General features: G+C 37.1%; 1 pseudogene across 1 annotated transcript; it reads left to right on the forward strand.

The window, feature by feature from the left end:
* The first annotated feature begins 303 nt into the window (after nucleotides 1-303).
* LOC145108739 (ABSCISIC ACID-INSENSITIVE 5-like protein 2) lies at nucleotides 304-6,314 on the forward strand (annotated as a pseudogene). The gene is made up of 14 exons (XR_013708515.1): nucleotides 304-605; nucleotides 1,095-1,930; nucleotides 2,011-2,082; nucleotides 2,520-2,654; nucleotides 2,772-2,832; nucleotides 2,929-3,114; nucleotides 3,203-3,264; nucleotides 3,353-3,468; nucleotides 3,575-3,672; nucleotides 3,744-3,783; nucleotides 4,396-4,877; nucleotides 5,403-5,519; nucleotides 5,703-5,759; nucleotides 5,999-6,314. The product of XR_013708515.1 is annotated as an ABSCISIC ACID-INSENSITIVE 5-like protein 2 (transcript).
* Nucleotides 6,315-25,804: the final 19,490 nt, after the last annotated feature.

Here is a 25,804-nt window from a genome sequence, read left to right on the forward strand (position 1 = left end):
TTTTGTGTAAATTTCGAATTATATACTAGTTTCTAGGGTTTTGCTTTGGTATTGAAGTTTGCATGTTCAATTAGTGAAAAACCTAGATCTAAAGCAATAGGGTTGCATGAACACATAGGATTTGTAGTTATGCTCAAAACCCTTCATATATGTGTGTGTATATATATATATATATATATATATATATATATATATATATATATATATATATATATATATATATATATATATATCATAAAAAAGTGTGTCGTCTAAAACTGTCGGTTTTTATTTTTCTTTATGAACGCGCGTTCTCCAATTTTTTAATTGCCAAGGGGGGAATGAAATCCAAAAAAATAAAAAACCCCGCCTTGATTCTCTCGTCCTTCTTCTTATTCATATGTTGTAAAATCATCTTCAATCAAAAGACACCCTAAAAGCATTGTGTGTAAAAGATCGATAATTTCATACTTGAAGTTCCTAAAATCTTCATCGATCAAAAGAAACCCTAAAACCCCACCTGATACCCACCTCAACTACCTCCAACCCACACCGACTCTTCAGTCCTCACATGTCGACGATGTACCGGCCTTATCGACCAACACTTCATGCACCATCACCACACTGTAAGTGCTTTTGTTATCTTGTTATGTTCTGCAATAATTTAATTCCTCAACGACGTTGAGGAGGGGTTATTTCCGTCGGTCGGTACTCCATCCCATCGTTTCCATAATCTTCCAAACATTGGACTAAGTCCAGTGCATTATTCAACTCAAGATTGGTACTCGACATGATGCAATGGAAGAGGATTATTTCAACGGTTTTATGCTATGCAATTTTTATTATTTCAAAATGAGATTTTAGTGTATCCTCTTCCATTGGTCCTTCTGTAATGTTGTTTCAAAATAACGCCGATTTTCTCATTTTCCCCTATTTCTATTAATCTAAAGATTGGTACTCGACATGATGCAACTCTGATTAGTATTCTGTTTCCGATTCGTCTGAATTGAGGGTTTTTTTCCGTAACATTTTAGATTAGGAGTTCATATAGGGTTTTTTTGATTAATTACAAAAAGGCGTTTACTAATTGCTACTTTGATTATTGGTATTTGGAGTTTTATTTGTGAGATTAGTAAGATAGTCAGGCGATCCGTGTATGGGGACTTAAACAATGGGATCGAACGGTGGAACACAAAAACCTGTGTTCGATGGATTGTCAAGGCAAGGATCTCTGTATAACCTAACTTTAGATAAGGTTCAGCAGCAATTAAGCGATTTAGGGAAACCTTTCAATAGTATGAACCTTGATGAGTTTCTGAAGAATGTTTGGAGTGCCAAAGCTAATCAAGGAATCAACAATGGCTCCTCCCCTGATTACTCCGAACTCACCCAACTTGCTTCTGCTTCATCTTTGCCTAGACAATTGAGCCTTAAATTCACCAAGGATTTAACCAAGAAGACAGTCGATGAGGTCTGGCAAGATATCCAACAAGATCAGAAGAAAACGAAGACGAATGGTAGTGAGAGTAACATTAATAATACTAGTAGTTGTAAGAGACAAGCTACTCTTGGTGAGATGACACTCGAGGACTTCTTAGTCAAGGCAGGGATCCTGTCTGAATCTTCTTCTCCTGGTAAGAAGAACCATGAGTAGAATCTTGATCCACCAGAAGCACAGTGGATGAACTACCAAATCCCTCAGATTCCACAACAACATGTGGTTATGTCAAGCCATTATCAAGTACCACAACCCCTCCCTCTGAATGTAATAGACACTGGTTATTTGGAGACACGTATGACGGTGTGTCCTACCCCTTTGATGGGGAGTGTATCTGAGTTTGGAAGGAAACGAGTTGCTTCTGGAGATGTGATAGAGAAGACTGTGGAAAGGAGGCAAAAGAGAATGATTAAGAATAGGGAATCTGCTGCACGCTCTCGAGCAAGAAAACGGGTATGATACTAAACTCCTGTCTTCTTTCTCATTTTACCTGTTATAAATATGTTATAAGAAAATGATGTATTGTTTAACAGGCTTACACACATGAGCTGGAGAACAAAATCTCACGTTTGGAAGAGGAAAATGAAAGACTCAGGAGGCAGAGGGTATGTATATCTCTTTCTCATAGTCCTTTCTCTCTTTTTCATGTTATCCAGTCTCTTCCTTATAGGAAATGTCTTAATGGGAATGTTACTTGTATCTAGTGTTACTGTGATAAGATCTGGAAATTATTTGTGTATTTCTTAGTTAATGACCTCAATTTATATACATAGTGGGTTTAGTGTTTTCATCACCTAACCCAAGTAATCTACTCCAATATGTAGTGTTACTGTGATAAGATCTGGAAATTATTTGTGTATTTCTTAGTTAAACTTGTTACTTGTAAAATGTTGCATTTTTTTTCCGGTTTTATAAGGAAACATGGTTGCATATTTCATCTGCAAAACAATTTTGTTGCATAATTTGGCAACATGGTGAAATGTCATGATGTTTTATGAAGTATACAGCTTATTGTATCTGTATGTGCGCAATATATTTGCAGGAGGTGGAGAAGGTTTTGCCATGTGTACCACCTCCCCAACAACCCACATATCAACTCCGAAGAACAACCTCAGCTCCTTTCTAACAATTAATCATCTTCCTTTTCCTTTATCTGAAGACATGTTGGTGGGGTCATGTAGGGGTAGCCTTTACCTTTTTCTTTTTTAAATTTGTTGGTTAGTCTTGTGTACATTAAATGGAAGAGGATTATTATTATTTCAACGGTTTTTGTGCATTATTTCAATGGTTGCAGGGAACAATGGAAGAGGATACACTGAAATCTCATTTTGAAACAACATTACAGAAGGACACAAGTAGTCTCTCAACAACTTTCTAACTTATTTTATGCTATGGAATTATTATTATTATGAATGATTCTACTATACTCATATAATCATTTTTCTGCAAAGAATGATAATCAGGATCCAAAACAGTTGCAGCAGCCTCATACTTCTCATGCATTTGCTCTTTCTCAAGTCATGCCAAATAACCATAATGGCGGGCCTGTCTTCACGTCAGTTCTCTATCCGAACCAAACTGGGAGCTTATAAGTGATGCCATTAACAACACTTTGCAATTCAAGGTAACAATTCAAGGTAACTATCATATATGTTGTGTTGTGTTGGTTCATGATATTTAAAAATGTGAGTTGAGAAATTTTAGTAATTGAGTGAAAAAAAATAGGTGAAACTGGGAGCTTATAAGTGATGCCATTAACAACACTTTGCAAAAGGTAACAATTCAAGGTAACTATCATATATGTTGTGTTGTGTTGGTTCATGATATTTAAAAATGTGAGTTGAGAAATTTTAGTAATTGAGTGAAAAAAAATAGGTGAAAGTAGGATGCTGTAGTGTGGATGTCCTGAAACAACTTAGTATGGATGTGGTGTCACGTGGGATCAAGAATCGCATGAATACACTAACAAACCATCTGCTGAGTCAACGCAGGTATGTTTTCAAAATTAAAATAATATTTTTCTTTTTTCTTTTTTCTTAATTTAATATTTTTACGTTTGTGACAACAACTTTTATCCTCTGTACCCACCTGCGGAAGACACTCCTGTGGACTTGCCGCTTGCTCCAGAAGCCCTTCAAATGCCTAGTGTTCCAGACATTTTCATTGTCCCTTCAGACCTCACACACCTTGTGAAGGTATCTAATGGATTAGATCTTTTAAATGGTTGTGTGAAGATTTTATTGATATATTATTGAGATATTTTTAGGTTTTGAGCTTGGAGGGGACAAGTGAAGGAGGTGAATTAGGTTGATTCTGCTCTTGTTTTGCACACAAGTGTATTTTCGTCATTTCTTATCTCTAGTTTTATCTCGGTGACATGATAAATTAGGTTAATTTCACTCTTGCTTTAAATAACCTGTTTTGAACAAGAATAATGTTTTAGGTCATATTTAAAAATGAATAAAATAACCTTATTTTTGAACGAGGGTATATAATACGTAATTACAATAAGAGAATAACAGATAACTCAAAATAAGGGAAAAATGTTCATTTTACATGGACTTAACAGATTCGGTTTCATGGTGTTAAATTGAGCGTAGAAAAAAGATTCTTTTAGCTATGAAAACCAAAGAAAATGACAAACCACAAGGACCATTTTCGCAGTTTACTATAACTTAAACAAAATAACCATTTTTTGAACATAGCAGGACGAAAGGACGAAAATACCCTTGTGTGTGAAAAACACGTGATATGGCTTAATGTGTGATTTTGGAAGGATCAAATCCAAAACATAATAGTGGTCAAAAAAGCAACAAAAATTTGTTTTTGGTTAATATTGAAAAAAAGAGTACAACACAGGGACAAACTTTGTAATTTACTCAAGATGTTGTCGAATTAATTATATACCCTTGTGATAGATGCAGTAAAAGGAAGAGCAACTACTATCAGCGGCAACGACAGGCGGTTGTACAACACACTGCAAGGAAGCTTGGAGGGAAAACAAGCCCAAAGTACCCTGTGAATCAAGCAAACAGAAAATGAAACTTGTAGATGAAATTTTACTATAATATCCTTTTACAAATCTTGTGCTTTTTATAGACATTTGAGTTTGCCCAGAGAACATATGCATACTTTTTTAGAAGGTTGGTGGATGAACTTATTGGTCTTGAATTTTTCATGTTAGTCCTGACATTTAGAGGAAGAAGAAAGTGAGCAAGGGAGACTTCGGATGATGAAACAAGGCATGATAGAATGCAATGTCTGTCATTCTAAGATGGTGAATCCATCCGCAAAGACAGTATCATGAGCTTATGATAGACATCGAAGCAAACTTTCAAAAAAGCATCATGCACTCAATGTTCTCTTGGTTGTTGGTGACTGCATGTTAGTTGGCTTACAGGTAATTTCTTTAGCAGTGATATACTGATATCCCTCACAAGTCTCAAGGCTAGAGAGCTTACATATGTTTCATAGACTGTAGTTTTCTTTAAGAGAAACTTGTGGCATCTTTTGTAAACTTTGGATTTATATATTATTTAGATTATTCCCGAATTCCTAACAGTGGAACATAGATTCCTGAGGGAACTTCACCATGGCAACAAAAAGTACTTTCCTTTCACAGTGATATCCCAAGACTATATGAGTCAGATTTGTCATTTTCTGTATGTTGTTTAGAATATATATCCAATTATAGTGAGAAGGATGTTGATGGTATAATATAATCTTTTTCTCCTCATTATCCCGGAAGACAAGATAAAGAACGTGTTTTGTATATCTATTTATAGTACATATCTTTCACATAACATAAACAACTCTTTAAATTCCATGCGTCAGTGACTGGATAATATTTAGGTATAGTTAGTTGTGTACTGTTTCCATGTTACATAATTGATCAATACCTCACTAAATTGATCACCTTTTACAGCCGATTTTGGTGTACATATCCAAGGTTGATGGGGAGTTCAATTTTAGCCCCATCAGTGTTAACTTTCTGACAGAAGTTGCAAAAGTTATCTTTGCACTTGTCATGCTTCTAATACAGGCATGTTCTTCATTTCTTAATTTTATTATATTTATCTTCTGCTTTTGTTTTGGAGAACTTTTGTGTGACCTAAGCTTATCTTTCATTTGTTTACACCTGAATATATGATGCTAACTTGTTGGCTTGGTTATTAGGTATTCTGCTAAATTCTTACAAGTTGCTAAATTCTTTGTTAATTTTCAGGCTAGAAATTAGAAGATTGGAGAGAAGCCACTTCTTTCTGTCTCCAGCTTTGTACAGGTAAAGCTGCCACATTTTCCTTTTTGAGTCAACATATTATGCAATCGTTAGGCTTCTTCCAACAACAAAGTACTCATTGTATTCTTAATGATTCCAAATTCTACTTTATGCTAGCTATAGAATGCTTAAAAGTTAAAAATTTATACTATATCTTATAACCTATAGAATAAGTTCAATTTTTATAAAAGCAGCAGCAAAGCTCATGCTCATGTCTTTATGTCTGCCATGGTTTTCTGCAGGCAGCTCACAACAATGTGCTTCTTCCTGTTCCAACATTCCTCTATGCTATTAATAACTACCTAAAGTTCACTAGCAACCTCCTTCCATGCCCTGCAGCCTCTCAAAGTTCCTGCATTCAGGTTATTCTATTAGAAAGGAAATTGTCAAAGGAGATTGTCAAAGGAGAATTTAGTCATGGGTTTCTTCTAATGTTGTACATGTTTTGTTTTCTATAATAAATATTATGCAATATTAGCATTGTGTTACATTTACTTACTGAATGATTATTTGTATTTGACATATTAGTGCAATGAATTATCTTTATTGTTTATGGTATTTTATTTTGTATTATAAGACTTGTAATGTGTTCTTTAATTTGAAAATTAGTAAATCTATCAAAAATATATAATTTTAAAAACATTTAAAATTATGACAAAAAAAACTGTGTGTCGTCTTCCTTTATGACAAGGGCTTCCTTGATACACATTGCGTGTCATAACTGCGCGTCGTAAATACGTGTCATAAATGCGCATCGTAAATAGACGACGCGCAAAAGTGTGTCGTATCTCTTAATGACAGGGTCTTCCTTGACAAGCATTTGCGCGTTGTCTGAGCGTTTTACGACACGCATTGCGCGTCGTAAAATGCTGTTTTTCTAGTAGTATAGGTCTCTAAGAGAGAGAAGGTGAAACAAATGTTGGGTAAAAGTTCTAGGGTCGTGTTTCTTCGATTCCTTCTGATGGAGGAGAAGAGACCTTTTTATACCTGTGGTCAGGGGAAAAATCCTTGACAGTATCTTCTACGTTTTCAGGTTTGGTAGGGATGGATGACCTTCGATTGGTAGATCGTGCTCTGTGAGTGGCTGTTTGCTATTGGTGCAGGTTTCCGGGGAGCGGCGCCCTGAGCGCTACACCTATCGCTCTAGGAGGCAAGTGGTACTATTTTGTTTTAACGCTAACCTTGGCGCTTAGGCGCCAAGGAACGAACACGGGATCGCGAGGGTGAGGGAGAGGGTGAGGACGCGGCATTAGACATACGTCTTCCTTTGCCCAAACCGTCTATCAGACAGACGGTTCCGTTATGTTTGATGTATTCCTGGTGGGATACGTTATCAAGTTCCCTAGTCTAGTAGACGTTAGCGTTTACTTATGGTAGTTGAGTTGTTCTAGCTTAGATCTAGACACACGTTTGGTGGAGATGGCTCTTTGACAACTTCTGACGTGACAGAGGCATCTGCACAGGCGGTTTCCATCATCATAACTGCTTGAACTTTCCTCCTGCATCAAAATCTTCCCCCATTTGTGTCAGTTCCTCCTTTTACTTTTGCTTCTTCTTACTTTTGCTACTCCTTTTCCTCTTTTCTCTCTGTTTATGGTCTTTTCTTCTTTTTCTTCTTTTCCGACGAACAATGGCTGGCCCAAATACCAGAATCGTTCCTTCTCCGAGCGAATTCGCGGGTCTCCAAGAGAGGTTTGGCTTCCTCCCTGAACATGGTGCGGAATACCCTCGAAAGGGGGCTATAATTTCTCTTCTGCCAGAGGGGAAAGTTGGAGTCCCCATTCCGATCTTCGAGGCTGGTATGAGGCTGCCAATGACTGACATTTTCGACGAGGTAATGCGTTAGTATGGCTTCCGCGTGGATGATTTGACTCTGAACGCTGTCAACAAGATTGTTGGCTTTGAACTCGTTTATCGTACGCTTGGAGTTCTGCCACAGTTTTGGGCATTCAAAGCTTTCTTTAATTCTTCTACTCAGTTCGGTGCTCGGACTATTTCCCAAATGTGGGGTGTTCATGCCTTTGTCATTAAACACAAAGCTCCAAAGAAGAACTAGAAGACCGGTGGCTCTGGGTAAATCGCAACCTTGTCGGTTTTGGCTATCCTCTTTTGACTACTTTTTCCGATCGAGCACCAGAACTGTGTGGTGCTAGTGCCACTGTGGCGCAAGCATTGAAGACCATCTGCATCAATGGAGAGGATTGGGAGGATCATATGCTGGATGCAGTTGGGATGAGTCCTGCTTGGAGGGCTCGGGGGATGATGCCTCAGTTCTATGTTGAGAAGGACGGTAAGTAGCTTTCCTTTCCCTCTTTTTGGATTGTTGTTTTCTTGTGTGTTTTGCGAACTATGTTGGCTTGTTTCTCGTTTACAAGTCACGAGAGGATCCTTCCATTTGATACGGTGATGAGGGGCTGCTTTCAGGGTACCTGCTAATACCGGGAAGTGCCCTTGGTTGAGACGCTCCCTCCACCGGTCAGTCCCAATCGTGTCTTGGCTCTTGCCAGCCCTCTTGTTGCCTCTCCGCAAGGTTCTGATTCTCCCATTGGTCAGATGTTGATTGACGCACCTGTCGGTGGTGTTTCTCATGATGACCCTTTTCCTTCTGATACGGAAGAGGAGGAGGCATCGACCGGGATGGTGCGGCATAACACCCATGCGGCCTCTAAACGACAGTTTTCTTGGATGGATTCGCCGCTTGCAGAGTCTTTTGAGGGCAGATCCTCGGGTCGACGCCTTCTCAAGAGGTGGAACGTGGACTTCCTTTTGGGGGAGGCCATTGTAGTGGTTGCCATCCCCGATATTGACACTCCGAAACAGTCGGAGGGGATGAGTGAAGGGACGAATGAACTGCCCCGTGAACCTAAAGAGGAGCCAGTGGAAACTATTGCCTTATGTGGGAGTGTTTTTAGTGTTGACACAGGCGAAGGTGTTCCAAACTCACCAGTCCAGCTTCTGACTGGGGAGGGTACTGCCGAAGGTTCTACTTCTGCTCTTCTGGTGGCGCCGACCATATATATGCCAGAATGGGGGATAACTCGGGAATCTCGTCTTTTCCCCCCTGCTACCATCGAGGCTTTGGAGCTACTTTCTAACTCACATCTTTCGAACAACCTTTTGTATGCAGCTGCACAAGTTGGTTCGTACATGGTGGCGACTGCCTCTACCTTCGTCAGAGCGATTCTAGTTCAAATTAGCTAGCTTTGGTTAAAGTTGAGCGGGATGAACTGAAAGCGAGGTTGCTGAGATAGAGGGGGTGGAGGAGCACTATGATCTTTTAGCCGGGGACAAGGTGTCTTTGGAGGACCAAGTGGCTACTTTGGACGGCTCGGTGGAACGATATTCTCAATGGATCGAAATTTTAATGGAGGAGAAGAGGGTATTGGAGAGCCAAGTGGATTGTGTTAATAACGTCTGGAGAAGAATATCGCGGGGAGAAAGGATGCAGAGGAAGATTTGGGGTGGTTGCTTCAGAAGGGCATTATCCGGGTGGTGGATAAGGTTGTCGAGAGCGCTGAGTTTTCATTAGGGGTTAAGCGGATGAAAGTGGCGTGTGTGGCTGTCGGTGTGGAGAATGGCGAACAGGCGATTCGGGAGTAGGTTGCTGCCAGAAAGTTTGTCTCTAGGGAACCGAACGTTACTGTGGAGCATGCTCAGGCGATGCATACTGCTATAAAATCTTTTATGGAGACATACTTTGCCTCCTACCTTCGCCTAGGTGAGTTAGACATAGAAGGCCTTCGCAAATTGTGTGATGATCCTGACACTGAAGAGGGTCAGCCTGAAGGTGGCTCTTCTAACGCTGGACCTTCCTCCACCCCTCAGTAATTGATGACTTTTCTCCTTTTTTCGTTGTTTGATGTTTGTGATGGTATTTGTTAAACAATATTTGATTTTCTTCCTTGGCACTGCGTGGTCTTTTCCAAATCCCGGGGGGTTGTTCGGGTTAGAAAAATTGCTCCCTTTGTTTTATGCGTACTAAGTTTGCTTTTTTAGTTTATCACATTTTTTTTGTCTTGGATGGCTTGTGTTGGCCATCTTTAGTTTGAGTTTTCCCCAGAGGTTAGTGTTGGCCTTTAGGGGTCTCGGTCATGGTTGTCGTTTGCTTGATAAGTTTTCGGGACCTAGAGCGTCTGTTTTGACGGAATCGGCACTAGCCCCTGGGTCAGTCTTTATGAGTCGAGGCTTTAACTAGTCTTTAGGTGTGAACTCTGGCTGGTTCGTTTCGTTAGGGTGTCCTTTCTAGTTAAAAGCCTTCACTTTGGGGCTTTGCTCTAAGCCCTGGGTCATGGGGAGTTGTACTCCGACTTTAGTCATCCGAGCAAGACCAAGGTCGTCACCTCGAGGTCTAAAAGCTCAGGTATTATGCATTTCAACGGAACGTTTATGATCCTTTAAGGCCTCTTACTCGTTGTGATTGGGAGTTGCAGCTCTCCTGACCTCATCGACATGTTTTTTAGGAGGAAGTGATGAGCCCTTGAGGCCTATAATTGTGTTTTTTTCTTCAATGGTTTTGTGTTGGGTGGCATGGATGATCAGTCCGTCTTTATTTTCCATTTGTACGAAAGTATGTTGATACTTCTTTGTTACAAATTGTCTTTTCATTGCATACTTTTTGGTGTCTTGGAGACATTTACATCGTTAGATAAGTATCAGGAGTCCGAAAGTTTTTTCTATTCTAGGTCTAGCTCTTGGACTGACTAGTTGGGGCGTGATTATCCGTTAGGAGTTTGATCACTTAGCCCCTTCCATTGACTCCTCCTAAGCAAGGACTACTGGCTTGGGCTCTGGGGCTCCCAAGTCATCTGGGAGAGTTCTTCTTCTTGGTCTTTCTTGGTTTGTGTCTTTCGACAGTTCGTGCCTGAGAGCTCTCTAGCATTCTTGTTCGTGTGGGAGCCGTGGTCGGCTGTTTCTGGGATGATCGTCTTTCGGAAGACGATTTTCAATTTCATCCATTCTCCAGCTTTGGTTTTCTTGTTATCACCTTTGGGCGGTTTTACCTCCTTCTGCGTGACTTATTCATTGATAGCTCTGTTTTTTGCGAGGTTATTAACTAGATGTTGTCCTGGGGGAAGCCCCTTCCAGTTTCAAACTCTTACAGTTGTAGTGAGTCTCCTGTACATGCCTTCTTTTTTGGGGTAGTTTCCTACCCTGACTGCTCCGGCACTCGCGATTTATTCGTTGCGTTTTTGGTCGAGTCGCGTGACTTCGCGCGTGTGTTACCATGTTTCCTCCTTTACCATGATCCATGCCCTTGTTGTGAGAAGACGTGTGAGTATGCTCAGTGATATCCAGTCTCGCCTAGTGTTCATGCTGACAATCCTGAATGTTTTCGGAGTGGTGACGTTGTTGCTATTACGCCCTTCTCCCCCCGGACTGTTCTTTTAGGGCTGGCTTCCTTTCTTCCTGTCTTGGGTGTGGGTATTTGTTTTTTTGCGCTTGACCGTATGGGTGGTAATTATTATTGTGCGTCGCTTTCTTGGGATGTGCGTGGTAGCCAAAGCGGCGATCGCCCGAAGTGGTTTTGCCTGTTTGCTTAGGGCTGTTGCTGTTACTGAGCCGCTGGTTGTTCTGAACTTTACTGTATCATGTATTGTTGATGGGATGGCCTATAGCCGGAAGAGGGCTTGTCGCCCTAGGATCATATCGTCTTCTGACTTGTGTTTAACTACCGAGAACTTGATTATACTTGTTACCCTTTCCATTCCATCGTGGGTAAGTAGTGTCACCGGGAGGCTTATGGTCCCGAGTGGCCATACCTTTTGTCCTGTGAAGCCAACGAGTGGGGCTCGGGTTGGGGGTTTTAGGTTCCTCTTCCAGGATGGTGGGAGTCGTTCGAAACAGTGCTCGTAGAGAACATCGATGTTGCTACCTCCATCGACCATGGCTCGCCAGATCTTATGTTGTTGGATGAGGGCGGGGATTATGATTGGGTCCGTGGGGTCCCAGTCGGGCGCTCACAGGTCTTCTGGTGAGAAACTTATGTTGAGAGTATCGTCGAGTGAGTCATCGACGTCGTTGGCTGGAAACCGGCGCCTGGCTCTGTTCTCGGGCCTTACAATTGCGAAGATTTCCTCCTTTTTGATTGGTTGTTTGTTTGTTTCCTTCCGGGTTCTCCTGTCTCTCAGCTCGGCTTCAAACTTTGATCGTAGAGTCTTTGCGATTTCCATTAAGTCTCCACTCAGTTTCTTGTTTTCTACTTCCCTTTTGAGGATTGCACACTCTCCAATGTCGTGGGTTTTTCTCTTGTGGTATTCGCAATATTTGCTTTTCTCTTTTTTTCCGTCCGCTGAGGGGTTTTTCCTACCACGTGTAATTCCATCTTATGGCTCTTGGGCTCGTCTTTGAAGAATGGGTGAATTCTTCGAGATGAGTGTCTCGAATGTATGATGTGTTTGTCATGACTTCCATCGTTGCGCTCCTTATGGCTATGGCGGTAGTGGGAGCCGGATGATTCTTGTTTAAGGTAGGTGTTCACTACAACTTTTAGATTGGTTTGTTTACGTTCTTCTCCCTCAATCTACCTGAGGTATTTTTCGACCCTATATTTGAGCTCATCCCTAGATATTGGCACTGTTCCTTGCATTTTCCTTGACAGTGGGCTTGGGAGTAGCCCCTGGTCGAAGGCGCCAGTGACTAGGAATTCCTCGTGACCGGGGACGCTTAGGGTGGCGAGGGTAAATCGGTCATAGTATGCTCGGATAAATTCTCCCTCTTTTTGTTTGCATGTTGTCACACCCCCAAACCGGAACGGCGGAAACGTTCGGGGGCGGAGGACGTCATGTACAATATCGCAACAATTGCATAATAGTAATCAAAGCAAACTCAACCATTACATTGATAAAGTAGTGTTTACATCTATTCAATACATAGTTTGTATGATATCAAAATGTATAGCAAAAGTATAAAAGATGCGACTCTACAAAGCTCCGTCTTCTCAAAACCTGTGGGTGTACCTGTCTACCGGTTCCTTGAGAATACAAGTGGTTTTGAAAGTGTATCAACATTTAAGTTGGTGAGTTCATAAGTATGTTCTTGAGATGGAAAGCTTGTCTTTGTTCTTTGAAAATGTTATAGTGTACTTCCAGAAAATCCAATATTTTCTTTAGTAAATGAAATGTGGTCTTAGGCCTTAAGACCAAAATGTATGTTTATTACTGTACTTTGAAACAATAATCCGTAGTCTTATTAATAAATAAAACTATATCATGAATGTTCTTAAAATTGTATATTGTACTAGTATACTCTGTACTAGAAAAGTAGTGTACTGTAGTAGTGTTTGTATGAAAACCTTCTTGTATGAGTGCTTGGAATCCACCAGCTATAGTGTAAAATAGTGTACTGTAGTTTCATTATTTAAAATAAAACCTTTTGTACGAGTGCTTGGTACCCACCAGCTGTAGTGTAAAATAGTGTACTGTAGTTTTATTTCTTAAAATAAAACCTTTGAAGTAGTGTTAATCCCGTAAACAAATGTTTTAGTTGATATTATTGTGAGTTTCATATAACCATGCTTGATATGACCTTGTGTCCTCTACGACGTTCTTCAGGCGTCGGAATGTTATGATATTTGTCACCCCAGGCCTGCCAGCCTAGCTGTTGCAAGCAGCTCAGGTGTGGGATTGTCAGTCCCGTATAGATCTATACACAAATTCATGCTCTCCCTCCAGGAGACTCTGGTTATAATTTATAGGACTTGAACCGGTACCTTGCTGGGTACCACGAAGTAGTGCCTCACAACCATGTATTAACTAGTTTACGTGTAGTGTAGTAGTGTTCTCTTGTACTTGAAACTGTATGTATTACCTTGTAGTAGTGTACTTTGTAATATAAAATAATTATACTTAAATAATTATTTTAGTAGTGTATCCTTGAATTAGTGAAATAGACTAGTGTTCCATAAACTATACCTATTATAGTTTATATACTTGTTTCTGTATAGTGTTCTTGAGCTTGTAAAATAGTGTAGTGGTTCTCAAACTATACCAATTATAGTTTAAATGTATACTCCGTAATGAACTGGAAACCTTTGCAATTTATCAGTGTGTATAAAGCAGTAACAAAAGATTTGTATAAAGTTCCCTTTTGCTCGGAATGTTACAAAAGGATAAGCAATATGTTTTGTACTCACATATATTCCTAACATATAATCAATAGTGAAAAAACAGCCGAATAATTAATTCTATCCTAAACCCACAACCAAACAAGGAACATGATTTAGGACGGGATTGACAATTCTCCGTCTGTTGAACCTTCTTTATATATATAAATATATGTGAATATATATTTGTTAAAATGTAGCAGTAAATTAGTGTGAAACAATTGCAAATGGTTTGAAATGATATGAAATCATTTGAATATTAACACAAGAGTCCTTGTGTTTTACTTGTATTCCCCCCCTAAAAACATTGGAAGATAGTGAAAACTTAGGGGTATGAACTCACCTCTAGTGTGTGTTCGAGTCTGGATAGCGGAATTGTAGAGATGATCATTGGGCTAGCGTACGTGGAAATAACGGTATCCTAATATTATTTAAACATGTAATCGCATTTAAATTAGCGAAATAATTAATTAAAGTGTTAGACAACACTTAATTTATGTAAGGAATACTTACAAAGATTACCGAGAATTATTTGAAGTGATGATAAGGGTTTTCGGTCTATGCCTCACCGAAATCCCTTGATTTCGGTCTTAAAATCTCAACCGAGAACCAAGTTCACGGTCTTAAAGGGTTCTCGGTCTGAGTGAGTTCTCGTTCCAAGTAGTTTTCAGTCAGCTTGAAGATTTGAAGATTGTTCTTGGTGTTCTTGGTGTTCTTGGTGAAAATTATGAAGATTTGAAGGATTTTGCTTGAAGTTTTGAATATTCTTGGATGATACTTGAGAGAAAAAATGAGTGTGTTTTTGGTTGGAAAAGTGAGAAATTACTTATGTTTTCGGGTGAAAGCATATATATCGAGAGGGTTCTTGGTCGGAAGGGATTTTTCGGTCCAGGGGAGTTCTCGGTGGGGGTTTGCGGTCCCAAGGTTTTCGGCCGAGAAGGGTTTTCGGTGCGAAGGTTCTCGGTTCCAAGGAAAAATGTTAATATTTTTAAGTGCATTTTATTCCAACCCTTAAAATACTTATATAAAAACATCATTTATATAATTTAAATCATATTTAACCCTTATGATCTTAACAAAATAAATAAAACTCGAATTTTATTTAGAGGGTTTGACTTTTATTGACAAGAAAAAAAAGGGTTGTTAAACATGCCATGATAGAGTTGGCATATCCTTTAACTTTCCTCAACTGCATGAAGTTGTGAAGGAAGAGATACCTCAGTTGTGCAAAGTTGGAGATACTTCCATTTGCTAGCATTTCCTGATAGTGTGACCGGGAAGTAGGTGCAGGTGAATCTCTTGTCCATCCGGAGGGATATCATCGTCTACTCATAGGTGTCTATGTGTTCGCCGGGATCTGTTGTGCCATCATATTTTGGGGTGTTTGGGATCATGCCGGAATGTGGTATTTCATACTATAATAGCTCTTGGCAAAATACCGAGATAATACTTGTTACGGGGCTGTTCATGTGTGGGTAGTTGGGTGCTCCGTTGACCATCTCGTATTGTACATGGTATGGCTTATTGTACCCTCGGCCATACTCGTAACGGTACCCATGGTTGTACATGATCGCTTGAGGCACATACGGTGCCTGTGTGGAGTATGTGTGTGTCGGCTGATTCGGCTGCGAACATGACTCCGTTGGCCCTGTAGCATGTGAGTTTATTCCCTATGTTGGTGTGCCTTGAATGTTGTGGGTTTGTGGCTGTGTTTGAGGGTACATGCCTTTGTAGTAGTAAGAATACGGGTTAAACAACGGTTGTTGTGAAAATACCAGGATATGCGACATGGCGTCCATCGGGGAGCACTGATGACCTGCAGGTGGTGCAGCTGATAGAATGGTGCCAGGGGACCAAGCACTGGTCCCCACCTCTCGCGCCAATAGCTGTGGTCGATTTTTTGTTTGTTATGTGAGGGAGGTCGGCGCTCTTTGAGGAGTTGTGGTGGTGGTCGTGGACGGATGCTCCGTTGTGACGGGTGGCGGTCGCCGTAGACTAGCGATGAACTCCTCCGTTGGGCCGACTGGCGGTGTCGTCGGTGTCTGTGTGAGCGGCTTCCCTTCCAGTGTCAACAGATTGCTTCCGTCGAGGGACTGCATTGATCTAACTAGGCTAGCGTCGTCACTTTCATGCAGTGTCGGTCCTTTATTCGTCATTTCTGGCGCCTGATGTTGTGAAGCTGGTTGTGTCGTACTGGTGTACGTACGGATGGCGCCAACTGTTGTGATATGTCTCTGGCTTAACTCTATCGCTTTCAAGGATGGAATGTAGGGCCTGAGAATCACAGCAAAGAAAACAAAATCATCAGTCGTCGTCCGGGAGGTAGTCCCGGAACGAGGCTCCGACGATCAAGTTAGTAGGTCTCTAAGAGAGAGAAGGTGAAAAAGATGTTGGGTAAGAATTTTAGAGTCGTGTTTCTTCGATCCCTTCTCTTGGAGGAGAAGGGACCTTTTTATACCTGTGGTCAGGGGGACAAATCCCTGACAGTATCTTCTACCTTTTCAGGTTTGGCAGGGATGGATGGCCTTCGATTGGTAGATCGTGCTCCCTGAGTGGTTGTTTGCTATTGGTGTAAGTTTGCCAAGAGCTGCGCCCTGAGCGCTACACCTGTCGTTTTGGGAGGCAATTGGTACTATTTTGTCTTAACGCTGACCTTGGCTCTTGGGTGCCAAGGAACGAATACGGGATTGCAAGGGCGAGTGCGAGGGATGGGAGGCGGTGTTAGACATATGTCGTCCTTTGCCCAAACCTTCTATCAGACTGACCGTTCCTTTATGTTTGACGTATTCCTGGTGGGATACATTATATATATATATATATATATATATATATATATATATATGCAATGGTTTTCTCATCGAGGGTCTGACTTTATATATAACTCTATATTTGAAGTTTGTCTTTGTGTTTTATTAATTCTTGTTTTGTACTTCAAGGCTATCAAGTAAGGATCGATCATGTGAGAAGTGCTAGTGGGTAAGACCTTTTCGCACATAGTCGTTCTGAAATCTAGCAACCCAAGCGACAGTTCAAGCTAGACACCTCTCCCGTAACTAGTCTATTAGTAGTGTAACTAATAATAATACTTTTATTTGTAGGTTTGAGGACAAACCTAATCAGAGTATAAGTCCCTAGGCTATAGTCGTAATTCCTAAGGAAGTACTAGTTCGATTAGCCAATAGCTCAGATACCAATATGTCACACCCTCGGTCGGCGACAAAAAAGTCAGGTTGTGCGACGTTAGGAGGTTGGATCACAGATATTGAACATTCATTGAATAATATAAAAAAATATAAAACTTAAATATCGCTTCTATTATGCATAAAAATATTACATCAGAATGTATTTATGGAAATACTAGATATTCTAATACAAAAGTTAGACATAACTATAACGATCATCTACTGCTTCTGAAGGTGCAATCTTCCATCACTCGGTTTCCTAGGAATACATGTGGTTTGGAAATGTCAACATAATTTTGGTGAGCTCACAGGTTTTGTGTATTATACTTTGAAAATACTTTTTGTATATAACTTTGTTAAGTTGTAAAATTATTTTGATTCCTTGCAAATAGTGTTCTACCATTCATAGGTGCTAGGGTTTCCATAATTCCCGTTCATATTATATACTACTAGTGTACCCATATCTTAGGGGAATATTTAAGAAAATAAGTGCATTTAAGAACAGGCTATTCGATAGTGAACTTAACGCAGGTTAGTTGGATACAGTCCAACCTTCACCTATATAATTGTGTGCTTATGATGTAACTAGAGTTTTGATGTTTTATTGTAAAATTGTAATTAATATATAGTTATATTTAAATAGATTTTTTTAGTACAGCCAATTGGCGAAGTGTTGATATAACAATTATTCGAGTTGAATGACAGCATAACATAATACCGTTATCGGTAGATCGAGCGTAGTGACGACATAATATCCTATTATAATCCATTTGAATCGAGCGTAGTGATGACATTATATATATTATTACTATCCGTTTGAATTGAATAAGGTGAGCATGGGTCGGGTTGGGTCGGTTTTGACCTAAAACCAAACCCAAACCAACAAGATTCGGTTTCTGAAAACTAAACACAAACCCAAACCGAAACCAATGGGTTCGGTTTCTCGGGTTTTCAATTTTCCCCGGTTCGGTTTCGGGTTTAAACCCAACTAAACGATTTATGGGTTTTAGAGAGCCAAAGACTTCATTATATAAAGGTAAGTAGCATGTTTGTTTAGTCTCATGGGCGATGTGGGACGCAATGAAGTGAAGATATATAGAAATAAGGACGCAGCCTGCTTTCAAAGTAAAATCAGGATAAATGCAGAGGACGAGATTCGAACACGGGACATGAAGGTTATAGGTCCAGACACTTAACCACTAGACCAAGCTCATTTTTATGTTAATATCTCACGGAAATCATATATATAGATATATTCGGTTCAGTTTGGGTTTGTTCGGTTTTTCATATTAACAAAACCGAACCCAAGCCCATTTTTTCGGTTTTAAGAAATATAAACCCAAAACCGTCGGTTAGGGTTTGGTTTCAGTTTTTCGATTTCGGTTTTGTCGGTTTTTTTTTCGGTTTTGCGGTTTTTGGGTTCGGTTTTGCTCACCCCTAGATTTGAGTGTAGAGACGGTATAATATACTACTATTATCTTTTTGAATCGAGTGTAGCTACGACATAATATACTACTATTATCCGTTTGAGTCGAGTGTAGCGACGACATAATATATTACTATTTTCCGCTTAAATCGGGTTTAACGAGGGCATAATATATTACTATTATCCGTTTGAATCGAGTGTAGTAACGACATAATATACTACTATTATCTGTTTGAATCGAGTGTAGCGATGACACAATATACTACTATTTGAGTTGAACATAGTGACAACATAATATACTACTATTATTTGTTTGAATCGAATGTAGCGACAATAAGGAATGATATTATTCCTATGAATTGGGCATGGTAACGACTAGGTATAATCTTTTCCAAGAGAGTTGGCCAGATGTCACACCCCGCCAAAGCAGAAACACGGGGCGTGGCAGTACAAAGGGTTTCATAGCAAAAGTTAAAAGACAACACCAACCATAGTATTAAAAATCATTACAAATTCACAATGAGTTTGAACAAATTTTTAAAAGAAATTACAATGTATTTAAAAGTCAACACATGCAAATGCTCCAACAAGTGTTGTGTCTCCACGTGCCTCTTACTAGACGATTCCTGAAAAAGCATGTAAAACGAGCGTCAACTATAAAAATAGTTGGTGTGTACTCACAAGTTTATAACATAATATAGTTTGAAGTCATGATAATCAGAATATTAATAACAGTTTCCATAAACAAATGTTCATTGCTAAAATAAGTAAATAAGTTGTCATGAATAGAAGTTCGTTGCTAAAACGAGTAATAAAGTTTCCATAAATAGAAGTTTGTTGCTAATATTAGAAACAAAGTTTGTTGCTCAAATGAGTAAACAGGTTCACTGCTACAAAGAGCAAACAAGTTCGTTGCTACAAAGAGCAAACAAGTTCATTGCTAAGACAAGTAAATAAGTTTCCAGTAATAAAAGTTCGTTGCTATAATGAGAAAAAAAGTTTGTTGCCAAAATAAGTAACAAAGTTTGTTGCTATAATAAGTAAGCTAGTTTCGTATGTATATGAGCAAACACTGAGTGCACAACCAAGCCTATGACTGATGCCCTATCAAGATCTATGCTTATCGTTCCATAGATGAATATGGTATCATGCACACAAGCAATCGGGCGAGTGAGGAGTTGTCAATTCCTACTAGCGTTATCCATAATGACCACTGACTCAAAGAGTTAATGGTTGGAGTAAAATGTAAGGGAGGGGACTTAAGACGATAAGGCCTCATGTTTCAAGTTGCATAAACATACATAGCAAAATATAGCAATCAAGTTTGATGTAAATCAATTTAAATACAACGAACAATAAATAGTTTTCCGGACATGCTTTTCCACCCCAAAACATAAAAAATGAAAATAGGGGGAGTCGTGATTACTCACAATGATTTGAGATGATGCAAATGATGCCTTGAACTAAGTTCCAATTGTACCATTACCGATTCGTACAATAATGGTATACATTAGTGAGTCTCTAATCGAAATCTAACACTAGCATACTTAACTTCTACAATAGAATTATGCCAATAATTTGTCAAAATTTGGATATTGATAAGTTATAAACATTTTTTTGTGAAAATTAAATTTCCATGAATCAATTGTTATATAACAATTTAAGTAGAAAATTTTCATTATTGAAATGTTAGTATTTAATATTTTAAGAGGTGTTCCAAATGATTAAATATGTAAAAACTAAATCAATTTGGTTCTAAAATTTCCCAAACTTTGTATTTCAGTTTCAATTGAAGTCAAAGATGTTAAGATAAATTTTCTTGAATTTTTTATTTGTTTAACTATTTTTCACCATTTTAATTCCTTGAATAATCACAAAATCATGGAAAAGTAGTAAATTATTATGAAAACTTCTTATAATTTTTTTGTAACTGTTTTACAGTGTACATAATCTGGGAAAATTATTGAAAATCATTTTTGTATAGTAAATCCCTATTTATTTTTAGAATTTAAATGTGTTCAATACTAAGAAAATAGAAATAAATTGTAAACAAGTAAGATAAATCCCCAAAATATTTATTTATGGTTATAATGTAATAAAAGATTTCTTGGTAAATATTTATGAATTTTGGATAAGTTTAGCTAGTTTTCACTTATTTAATTCTTTTAATATACATTAAATCCTGGAAAAATAGTACAAAGTTATGGAAAATTCATAAAACATTTTTGTGAATTTTATATAATATATAAAAGCATCTAAAAATAATAAATGTGATTTTTATAACTTGGAACCCGGTTTTTGTTATTTATTTGAGCTTAATAACAATAAAATAAAAACTAATGGTAATTTGTAATAAAAATTTCTCAAACTTCATGGGGGACTTTGGTTTACAGTATAGGTCATTCATGAATTTTTCCAGAATTTATTTGCTAGAGTAAGTATTCTATATGCTTTAACACTCCATTTTCTTATTATTTTCATGTAAAAATAAAGAAAATATATATTGAGCTGAAAGTTTCCAGAATGCATCTTCATACATATTAGTAACAATGAAAAATCTTTTTCTTATTTTGGATGTCGAAAAACATGCCTAAAGGCTCAATGTATTATAGAGAAAAACTTGGTTCTTATGATTTTGGTAAAGGTTATTGATGTCAATTTTTTAGAATTTTTGCAACATGTTATAAATACTTTTGAATCAAGATCTTTTTGTCCCTCTGAACATACGATGTTAAGTGCTCAAATTAATTTTTCCTAGATTTTTAGTGAGGAATAAGTCCTTTGAACATGCAACACAAAACTAATATTCATAAGGAAAGTGTTGTTGGAGCAACAATTTTGTAAAAATAATTAAAAAACGAAATCTTAATGTTTTGCAGTGAGACCACATGGGTTGGAAAGCTAACTCATATAATTATAATTCAATAAAATAATAAAAAATTTTGGTTAAGAAATGAGTGAGATATGGCGTTTCAAATTAAGGTGAAGTAATCTGGCAGATTGCATGCATGTTAATAGGTTCGAAAACGTGAGTTTTTATCATTACCTTGAGAAAATCTTTAGAAATATTTTAAAGACATCATGACTCATGCGTGTTATATTCATGTTTCTAGAGATCAAAAAGGTTTTAAATCATAAAATACATATGTGTATTCATGTACAAAATTTTGTTTCTCAAAAACTCTTAGCTTGAGTTTTATGTTTTTATCTTTAAAAATCGATTTTTGCACTAAGATCATGAACATGCAACCTTGTTTATCATACATGCATGGTGTTATAACACATCCATGATGTTCTAAAAATCATTTTAACCATAGGAAAAAAGTTTGATGAAGATGAAGGAGTAGAAGTCGATTTTTGATGTTATTTGCACATGCATGGCTTAAATCAGGATCTTAACATAGGTATGATCATGAATTTTCACCATCTAAGAAACATGCAAGATGTTCTTGGTAAAAATATACAAACATCATCATAAAGTCCAAAAATGGTGATGATCTTATAAAAAGAAGAGATGAAGATAAAGATTTAGCACATAAAATCATTAGAAAAAAGTAGAAACTTGCATGCATGATTTAGTTAGGTGTTTTTACCTTGATGTGTCCTTATGGATGGTGGATATTTTTATGCAAAATGGTTTTTTTTTTCTGGAAATTTTTGTGGGTGAAAGGAAGAGAAGGAATGGGGGTTTTAGAGAGAAGAAAAGAGAGAAAATAAAGATTTCATCTCTCTGGATACCCATTCTCTCTCGTCATCTCTTTGGGGTTTCTCTCCACCAAAATTGGCCACCAAAATACAGAGATGTATGCAAAATTATGAAGAATCGAATGTAATAATCTCTCCCAGTTATTCTGCCTCTAACATCATATTTCATAGAGAGAAGGAGGAGAGAAGTTTTCTAGAGAGAGAAAGAAGAAAGAGGTGTATGTGTTGGAGAATGAGAGTGAAATGAGAAGGAGGGAGGTGGTATGGAGGAAATTGAAAGAGAATAAAGGAATATATTTCAGCTTTTTTTTTAATAAATATTGGAAATTTAGTTTTTATAAAGTATAAGCTTTTATGGTGAATTGTATAAATATTTGACACTTATGTTCATAAATAAGACTAATATTCCTAATTTATTATTCCATGATCAAATTTATGTTCGATGACTTATTATTAATTAAGGATGTTATATATAATATAAAATTTTGAGGTGGTTTAAATTTTATAAAACTTGCATTCATTTTATAAAATTCTGATACTTATAAAATTTGGACATATTAAACTATCATAATGGATATAGAGTATCTTGATTTGTTTAAACCAAATAAAATTGTTAACACCATAAGGAATTGAGTTTAGTATTTGAAATAATCAAATTACTCACTTTAAAATACTTATATTTTGTAGCAAGTTACATAGTTTGATTAAAATCAGATTATTGACATTCTATGTGGTGATTTTGAGATTCGTGTGAAATTAAGGAATCAAATATACTAGTCCTAGTTTTCAGCTTTGACTTAAGTTCCTACGAGACTCAGATTTAATTTTTACTACTAGGTCAAGTACATGATGTGTGTATATGATTAATGAAAAGGTGTTTGAGTCAAAGAGTGACCCGAATATGGATTGTCACTACAGTTAAGTAATTGTAGCATTCACATATCAGTGTGAAATCTAAGTACACTATCCATTGTTTCTAATTGTTTCCAAGTTTCTAGTAAGTTATAACTTACCTTCTAGTTACAAAGTCTAGAATATGTCGTGCCTACACGTGCAACTAAGTTTATCAAATCTAGAACTGTCTCAAATTTTGACGGTTGTTATAGTCTCCCCCGGTTGAAAGAATTTTGTCCCAAAATTCAATTCGTGACGCTTTCTATTAGAACTCAGCCGAATAGAATTGTATAATTGGAGAGATTGTGACTTGATGAGCTATTTGATTATTTTGGGTTAATTCCTCGAGGAAAGAGCCCAATTCTTTAGCTATAATCAAATTAGCGTTTCCCTAATTCGAGTTCTACAGTCTAGATTGTGGAAAATTTGGTTCATGGAATCATGATCCAACCATGGCGACCTAGACAAAAAAGATTATCTAAGTAGATATTATCTGAATTAAGAGAGCGCTATAAGTTTTGCTGAAGCACGAACTACATTAAACGTTAAGTCGGCATTGATCCTTAACTCACGTTCTAAATCATCACTAAGTGTAAATTCATCGTCTAATAAAGAAGAGATTAGGAACAATTTGTTCACTTCCGGGTTGGCTACTAAGTTTGGAAAAGATATATTCTGAAATAAGAAGGGGTAGCACGAATGAAAGAGAAGAAATCGAGGGTAAGTTCCTAATGATACGTGCTAAGGTTAGGCAACGAAATTTTGGTACATCTCAAGTGTAAAGACTATTTAAGTGTCATCTACAAAATAATTTACGAAATGGCCAAGGATTTTCGGCTGAAGCTATATTTACTACTACCATTACTCGTGCTACAATAAAACTATATTCGAAGAATATATATATATATATATATATATATATATATATATATATATATATATATATATATATATTTAGAGAGTGATTGTTGCAAATGGGGGTGATGAAAGTTTATGATAAATTAAATCACATTACCTCGATAGCATTTTGAGTGTTTAGAACTGATAAGTAATCTCACTATTATCAAAATGTGTAATAATTCCAAGAGAATGAAGATACATGTGTGGCGATCAAACGAAGTAGTAAGATAATAAAGATATTAATTAAGGTTAAAGGTTTAAGTCATCAATAAGGGAATTTATACATAAATATTTAGATTACTCTTTTGAAAAATTGTCTAATTGTCTAAGTCAAGGAAAATACAAGTTTAAGAGGAGTCAGGGTATTTATGAAAACAAGTTTGAGAGTTTAGGAATTAACTGGACATTGCAAAGTAGAATGCTATTTTAAGAAAGGAGTAAAAATATCGATCATTGAAAATAGTGCATTCTTAATTTAGTGATCCTACAAAAACAATCATTTGAATGATAGATAATTGTAACATTTAAAAATTCTTATGTTTTTAAAGAAAAGAAGAAACATAAGAAAATGAATTTTTTTCACATATATTTTCTGGATTTAGAAAAATGATAAGAACAAGGGTAGTCACCTTGTGTATTAATTGTAAGGAAAATATAATGAAAGTTGCATTTTAAATCAAATTTCTAAATTTAGAACAAAATAACAATGAAAATAAGGATTACTCGTTTACGGTAGGTTTCATAATAAAAACAGAATGTATATGATAAGAAGTGTAGTTGAATATATCAAGGTTGACTAAATCAAAATTATGTCTCATGACTATACATGTATTAATTGCTCAAAACAAAAAGGTAGACTTCTAGTCTGTATGTGTAGGAACATGGTACCAAGAGAGGCAAAACAGGCAAAAACAAGGTTAGACCATGTATTATGTTATTATTATTGGTGTACAATATCTCAAATCAGATAGAGAGCAATAAATAAAGTGCAGGGGAAAGAAATGGAAGGTAGCACCAACACTTATTGCTATTGTTAAAAATTTAATGACAATATCTGTAAGTAGATTTAAAACTTATGTTGAGATATATTTCAAACTTCAATCATCGATGTATGTTGATGGTTAAATAGACATGTAGAAGTTTTAAAGTGTTTGCTAAGGTTTGCTAAAAATTCATCTGTTATCTATTAAGTTAAACTCCATTTGTGAAAAAGAAGAAACACTACCACTGTTAATTGAAAATATGACACCTTTGACTTTTTAGACTAGAGTCCACGTATGGTTAAAACGGATAAGGTAAAGACTCAACATATTTAGATGAATAATTGGGCATTGTTGAAAGTGCGTCATTGGAAGTTTAAATGTAAACACTAAGTTTTGCAATGCTGTAAGTTTTAGAAACACAGATTATAAAACTAATTTGAAATAAAATAAACAAATGAGTTGTGCTGGAAATTTAGGAATTAGAGATATCTTAGAAACATGTGTGAAGTAAAATGTTGCAGAAATATCATATTGGATTTCAAGAAAACACATTTAAGTAAAGTACAATGCCTAGATGAGAAAGTGGTCAACCAAAACAAAAGTGGTTTGAAAGATCCGGTGAAGATTTTACACGTAATATGAACTTCAATGTCATATGTTTAAGTTTTATAGCATAGAGTTTAAACACTTTTATAAAAGAAAATGTTTCTAAGTTTTTCGAAAACGTGCCAAAATGGTAAGCAAAGTTTAATATGGTTTATATTCCCTTTAAAAGCACATCTATCCATTAAAATGGGTCTGAGATGAAATTGAAATAGCAAGCTTAAAACCAATATTGGTTAAATTGAGTTTTGAAG

The sequence above is a fragment of the Lactuca virosa genome, chromosome 4 (assembly GCF_052849685.1).
Source record: "Lactuca virosa cultivar CGN04683 chromosome 4, Lactuca_virosa_CGN04683_v6, whole genome shotgun sequence".
In the NCBI taxonomy this organism is placed as follows: domain Eukaryota; kingdom Viridiplantae; phylum Streptophyta; class Magnoliopsida; order Asterales; family Asteraceae; genus Lactuca; species Lactuca virosa.